Source organism: Cynoglossus semilaevis, chromosome 14, assembly GCF_000523025.1.
Source record: "Cynoglossus semilaevis isolate Cse_v1.0 chromosome 14, Cse_v1.0, whole genome shotgun sequence".
Taxonomy (NCBI): domain Eukaryota; kingdom Metazoa; phylum Chordata; class Actinopteri; order Pleuronectiformes; family Cynoglossidae; genus Cynoglossus; species Cynoglossus semilaevis.
In genome coordinates, this window is record NC_024320.1 from 5,162,404 (window position 1) to 5,169,571 (window position 7,168).

Here is a 7,168-nt window from a genome sequence, read left to right on the forward strand (position 1 = left end):
TTGTTCATGTCAGTTCAAGGTCATTTTCAACCAATATCTGACCCTGATGTTTTGATGGACAGAGGTGGAAAAGCTCTGTGGGTGAAAAAGAGCATCATTTAAAAAACAGAACCTAATGGACACATGTGACCTGTGTGACTTAAACCACCAGTGGGTTTTTTTCCGTGTTCTACTGACGACTCAATAGAATGTGATTAGGAAAACAGTTCTAGTCATTTGTACTGAGTCTGTAAATAAACCTCCTCCTCCTCCTCCTCCTCCTCCCCTCCCTGTTCCCCCCTGAAGGATAGCAGTAAGTGCACACAGGCATATGGCTCACCATGTGCTGAGTCCCACGTGCACACTCTTAAGCGCGTTTCTACCCTCAACATCTTCGCTTAATTATCAGCATTTTGTTCAGCATCCTGCTCGTTTGCATATTAATATGTGTCAGCTCTGTGAGAGGATGAAGGCACTCAGGAAACGCTGTAAAGGGACAGGATGTGTTTTATTCTGTCGCCGCAATGTCAGATCGTGACTCTCAGGGTGACAAAGGATAGTTCTGCTGAGTGTGCTGTTGTGAAACAAACACAAACTGGTTTTTAGTTGAAAAATAAAATAAAATAAAACCGGCATGCTTGTCTGCTAGAGCGAAAGAGGGGCACGGGCCCACCGCTGCCTCTTGTGGTCGAATTGTGTCAACTAGACAGATCTGAACAAAGGATTTCAAACAGTGATGTCACTGGGAGTGTACGAAAATATCGCGATATTTCATTTCATGATACTGTATTGATATTTTACAGCACTCAAATTGAGTTTTTTATTAACATGCAAATATTCATGACGTTGGTTCATTTCTGTGTTGCATTTAAACCACCAACCGCTAACCCGTTTTACACGGACTGAAAATATTTCCAAGTATTTGAGACTTTGAGTCAAACAATCTAATGTTTTTTCAATTTTCTATCCAAAAAAATCTTTGATTTCTTCTTGAACAATTAAAAACGTAGATCCTTCTGTTCCAATTTTAATAACCTGATAACCTGTTTACCATGTAACATTGTGTCTACTAAGCTGACTCTATGAGGTTTGGTCTGTGAGCTAAAATTACCAATTTAAATTTAATCTAATGTTATTTTTTTTTAAATCTGTTCTAAAAACGTGAATCATTCATTTATGTAATATTGTTGAGCCTCGTTACCAACAGGTCCATCTGTTCCCTCTCCGGTTTATGCAACAAAATGCTTCATTTGTGCTTCAACGTTGCTCAGACTCATAATATTTGAACAGTTTTTCCGTTCTAACCACCAGGTCCTGCCCTGTTCACCCACTGAAAAGACAACATGCTCTGTGTTGTTCGCCGCTCGGCCTCTCTGAGCAAAACGTACACGTCATAAACCTCGGCGCGGCACCGTTGATCGATCTCCGGGGCCCACAGGCCGCACAGCGAGGGCATGTACATGCAAATGAGAATAGCTAAATACCACTGGGGGGTGGAAGAGAGAGGCAATCACTTCAGCTGACACAGGAAGGAGGGAGGGAGGGAGGGAGTGGGATGTTGGGAAAACACGGGGGTCATATATCCACAGGGAAATTTTTATGCAGAGAAATAAAGAAAGGAGGTTTAATTGTAGGAGACGCAGCGAGAGAAGGGTTTATAGTCGGGAAAATAAAACAAAACAACAAAAAATAAGAAAAAATAACAGATTTATCTGCTGAAAATTCTCTGGTTTAAAACCTACAGTTTAAACTTCATCTGGACAAGAGAGTTAAATGTTCAGGAGGGTTTCTGTCACCGACAGCACTAATACTGTTGTTTTCCATGAGTCACAAAAATCAACAAAGTCAACCAAAAAGCTACAATTTAGCCCCAAACAATAAAATTACTTTTTTTTTTTTGGTAAAATGACAAATACTGATACAATAAGCCATAATAGCATCTGCAGCTAAAGATGATCCAGAACAATGGGCCAAGGAAGGTCGACAGTTTATCGACAATTTGGCTAAAGTTTTGTTTTAAAGTAACCAGTAACAGATAGGTTAAAGTTATCTTACAACTCTAGCAGTAATTGCTAAATGTTAGCACAAAGATACTTAACAAAAGCACTCTTTTATCAAAGACGATACCTCAAAGTGATACCTAAAACATAGCAAAAAAGTTACTGTTTACCTAAAAGAAAGCCACAGCTTGCAGGTTATAAAAAAATAAAACAATTACAACCAAAAGATGAAATTAGCTGATAGTTACTTGGTTTTATATATCAGAAATAGTTCCAACTCCTGGGCTAATGTAAAGACCATAAATTAGCCACCAAATCCTCATAATAGGCTAACGGAACCAACAACTGTCACCAGCCTTGATGACCGTCAGTGGGCCAAACCAACATATTTGACAGTATCAGCCGATCCACCCCAGTCTGAGTCTGGTCCAGTTTGTGTTTTTGTCTTTCTAACCGGCTCCACCTGTGCAGCTGCTGCTGCAGCCTCTGCCTCTTCAGAGCTGCAGTTCAAAGCTCAGATTAGTTGATGGAGTGGATTGTTCTGAAGGTGACGTCACTCCACCAACAGTGGACTTGTTATTTGTCCTCATTGTGTCTTAATGAAGAGTGAATGGAGCAGCTCGGAGCAGATTATAGACTCCTCATTGTTGCTCTGCTCCTCCCGCCGGTTCATGGCATCAGCGTTAAGGGTCAGGATTTACTCAGCCTCCGACTCAATCCTCGGGATCTTTCCCAGAGAAGTGAAAAAGAGCTTCTTAATCATCTGCCTCTTCATCATCGTCTTCCCATGATCCACTCCTATCAGTCTTTTGACCGCCGGGCTCCTCGTCCTCTCCCTGCTTTTCTTCTGCCGTGTTTGTGTTTGGGATTTAGTCTAAAAGTGGCCCCCGATCAGCTGACCTGACCCCGGATCAGCTCTGAATGCTTCAGGTCTTAGCTGCTGCCTGACGTACATTTTAATCACAGCTCAGAGACCTGCCACACACACACACACACTCTAGAAACCACACACTATGTGGAAACCACACACAGATACACACACACCAATCAGAGGGATGACAGAACAGTGAAGTGAACGGATTATCATTTAGAGTCGGCTTAAAAAGGGGTGAAAAAATTAAAGCACATTGGCGGATGTTAGCCAGCGGTTGATCAAATTTGTTATTGACTAAGGTTTAAAACGAACCCTGTTTTCTCCCCTCATCAATGAACACAGAGATAAAATGAATAAAAAGAAAATCAAACAGAGAAACAGAACTGTTCCACGTCTGTCTGTGGTGTAGAACCTTTGACAAGGTTCTCACACCTGAACAGGTTCTTCTCTCATCTTTGACTCTAGACCTCGACCCAAACTGATCAAAGATGGGATTTCCCATCAGGCATTGTGGTTACACTCAGACAGGGACTAGTCCTGAGTCTGCAAAGACAAAAGTGATAGCTTTTCTCTTTGTTGTTCTTCCTTTTCCTCTCATCTTCTTCACTTATTTTTCTTAATTTCTTCTGTCTTCTCTTCCTCTTCCACCTCCTACTTCTCCTCCTCCCTATTTCCCTCGTTCTTCTTCAATATCTTCTTCATTTCCATTTCTATTTATTGTCTCCCTCTCTTCTTATCGTTATTCTCCTTCTCTTCTTTTCTTCCTTTTTTTCTTCTTCTTTAACGTCCAGCCAGTGTTTTAGTCCTAATCCACATCAGGACTAGAGACAAAATTCCAGAGTGATGCAGATGTTAAAGGCCGTTTTCATCTGAAGCCTCACTGTTACTGCTGCTGCTGCTGCTGCTGCTGCTCTCACCTGTTGATCACAGCTGTGTGATGTTTAATGAGCAGAGACACAGACAGACATCACACATTTACTGAGAGCAGATGCAGTCGAGTTTGAACCAAACTCAGTTTTCACAGTGTGTGTGCTCATGGTTTCCACCGTTGGGTTTCACTGATGTGTTGTGTTGGCTAACACTTAGCTCAACTCTAACTACAAACTTTTTTTGGGGTGTTTTTAGTCAGCAGACCCAGCTTTTACAGCCTACTTTGGGGCTAACTTTCAACAATATTTTTAAATGTTTGGCTTACTTTTAGCTCTTCTGTGCTATTTCTCACTGTTTGGCCAACTTTGAGTCATTTTACTCCGTCGTAGGAGGCAGATTGGGCGTCTTTAGCCTATTTCCCGTCGCTCATTTCCCGTCTTTTGTCCCATTATTTTCTTTTAAACCCACTGCTCGTTTTCTTTTTCCCTCTCCTCTTTCTTTCCTCACCCTCGGCTGTCTCCCTCATTCTGCGGGACTCAACTTTTCTTTAAGCAGTCTGAGTGTGTGAGTGAGTGAGTGAGTGAGTGAGCGAGCGAGTGAGTGAGTGAGTGAGTGAGTGAGCACTCTGGAGGCAGTCAATACCGTATCAGCTCCTGCTGATCGCTGACACCTTGACGTCCTTGACAGCGAATTATTACTTTTTCATGACGCAACTGGCTGCAATTACAGCAACATCTTTGCTGCTCCTGCAACTGTCAGAGGGTGTTGATGGTGGTGGGATCCTGGAGGAGCTGAGACATCAGTCTCTGAGTCCCTCCCAGATCTGTGCCCAGACAGACAGACAGACTGACAGACGACAGGAGGAGCAGGCGGAGGAGGAGGAGGCGGCGGAGGAGGCTGAGGGTTACACATTCAAACATGCCCTAAGATTCAGTAAATATCTGCGTTCTGCTCAAATTCCTTGTGTGGCAGAAAGACTCGGGGGTTTGTTTAGAGGCCTGTTGACTGACAGAGAGAAAGTGCCGCAGTTTTGTTGTTGTTGTTGTTCTGCAGATGCAGGTGGAGCGGGCTTCATGTCTGCTGCCGCTGCTGCCGCTGCATAAACAACTGTGTTTGTGTTGTCATGATGAAACACACTCCGAAAACCCTGTAGGCCTGATTATAAAGTTTAACCACGCGCTTTAACAACAATGAGAGGGAGGCAGAGAGAAAACACAGCAGGAAAAGCTCAATTAAGACTTCAGAGTGTCAGTGTTTCCCTGCAGCCACGCAGCAGAAGAAGAGGAAACTCAAAGACAGAAGGAACCTGTGATGATGACGACGATGCTGCTCACCTCTGTGAACACAGACACAGGCGGGGGAGGGGTGGAGGGTGTGTGTGTGTGTGTGTGGGGGGGGTCTTTACCTACCTGGAGGTGGATGTTGCCTCATGTCTCTTTGTGTCTTTGCTTTGTCCCCAGGTTCTGGAGAGATGTGAGGGTGAAGGTGTGAAGAAGATGACGATGGAGGAGGAGGAGGAGGACAGGGAGAAGAAAATCAGAAAAAGTATGAACTTACATCTTTAAAAACAATGTCCCTTTGCCATTAAAACAGTTTCAGGGCATTTGAATCATTTTCAGGGCAATTTCATGAAAAGTCACAACTATCTTTACAAAACTTTTAGCTATTTCTAGGCTAACATTTAGTCCATTCCACAGCTAACTTTAAAATACTCGTTTGCTTGGTTAGACCTATAATGACGTGGTTGCAGAAGTTTACCAAAAACCAATTAGCCAATGAAAAACAGCAGCAGCTTTACACCAGAACCAGCCCTAATACCAGAAGATCTTAGAAAGTAGTCCAGTGGCCTAGATGTTAAATGATAAGAGTGTTGTTGGTTCAAATCCCAGACTCTGCAGACCTGTGTTCTGTTGGGCCAGCAACCAAGACTTTGCCCCACAAGTGCAGAACACAGATTTGGATGTGTGCATATTCAGAATAACAAATAAAGTGGTTAAGATCCCACAGACCACAGAGAATAAATATGGAAGAACAGTGAGGTCACACAGACATGGACGTCTTCAGAAACTGAGTAGACAGAAGACAACAGGTCAGTAAAGCTTCCTGTCTGACTGTTGGTCAAACTTATTTTTTAAGACTTTGAACGCACCACACAAAATAAACACACACAAATAAAAAAAGATGAAATTATTTCTCTCTTTAAACGTTATAAAAGCAACGTTATTGTAATTTCCTTACTCTATTACGTTTACAACAAACAAACACGTTACGTTTATATAATTAAAAGAAGTGAATTGGCCCAATTGCTCTTTGTCAACGTCAGATAACCCTCGGTTATGTCAATTAAATATCCTTCACAACAAACTAACACTTTCTTAAGAAGCTATGAAACTTGTTAAAAGTTACATGGACACTGAAAAACACCTGAAAAAACAAACCTGGTGCCTTCCTCAGCCAGCTACTTAAGAAAATCAAATCGCCGTCGGTCTCATACGTCACAAACACGTCCACAAACACATTTAGGATCGGACTCCCTTATTGTTTCCCGTTTCGACTCTTTCAAAATAAAAGTGCCGTCTTCCAAATAAAGGCGGAAAAATAATAACCTGGCTTTGAGACATTAGTACAAAATGAACAAATAAACAGAAAACAGAAAACAACACACCCAAGGTAATATTACCGGTCATTTACAGTCAGAGAGGCTGCAAGGACCCCTACAGGAAATTAAAGGAACTACAGCAAGTTTCCACGAGAACTATTAATGGGAGGAGACATTATATTGACTTGGGGTTCCTTTTACAGATGTTTATTAACAAAAAAGAACTAAAGCACTGTAGGTTTTACTGATAAACAATACATAGTGTAATACTGACCAGTTCTGCCTGCTCCTCAACCAACGGCAGAGTCATCCCCAAGAAGCAATCTTCATAGTCAACAAATATGATTCTTCAACATAAACGTCTCATAAACCACATACGCACAGCTGAAGATGAAGCATGGAGGTATAATCAAAGAAACAAACTCACAGGTAACCACTACAGGTGCTCCTCCATCTCTCTGTGGTTGGGTTGTCTTTTGCGTGCTGACCTACAACGACCCTTGTCCAATATCTTGAAAGGCGCCTTGGAAATCATAAGGCCAAGAGTAGCATGGTGACCAAGACACTAGAGTGGAGGATGATGTTAACATTCACATCCCTTTCTTCTTTATGATTATATTTGGCTTTTTTTTTTTGACAAATATTTGTATTTGTTGGGCTATATTGTTGTTTTTTAACAGAATGACTTTAACTGAAAGATTTTAAATGACCTAACTCAAATTTTTAAGTTGAAACAACTAATAACATTTTACAGTGTCCAGGTCCACAGGTCCAGCAGAATGACTTTGGTCTACTTCTCTGCTTTAGGTCAGAGGGAGACACGATGATGATTTTTCTGAGTGGTAT

The 7,168-nt window shown here is 41.9% G+C and overlaps 1 long non-coding RNA gene across 1 annotated transcript; it reads right to left on the bottom strand.

The window, feature by feature from the left end:
- Positions 1 to 1,077: 1,077 nt before the first annotated feature.
- On the bottom strand, positions 1,078 to 6,289 carry LOC103389291 (uncharacterized). Its single transcript, XR_522587.3, has 3 exons — positions 6,162 to 6,289; positions 5,133 to 5,186; positions 1,078 to 2,990 (listed from the first exon to the last, which is right to left on the bottom strand). It is a non-coding gene; the product is annotated as an uncharacterized LOC103389291 (long non-coding RNA).
- Between the last annotated feature and the right edge of the window lie 879 nt (positions 6,290 to 7,168).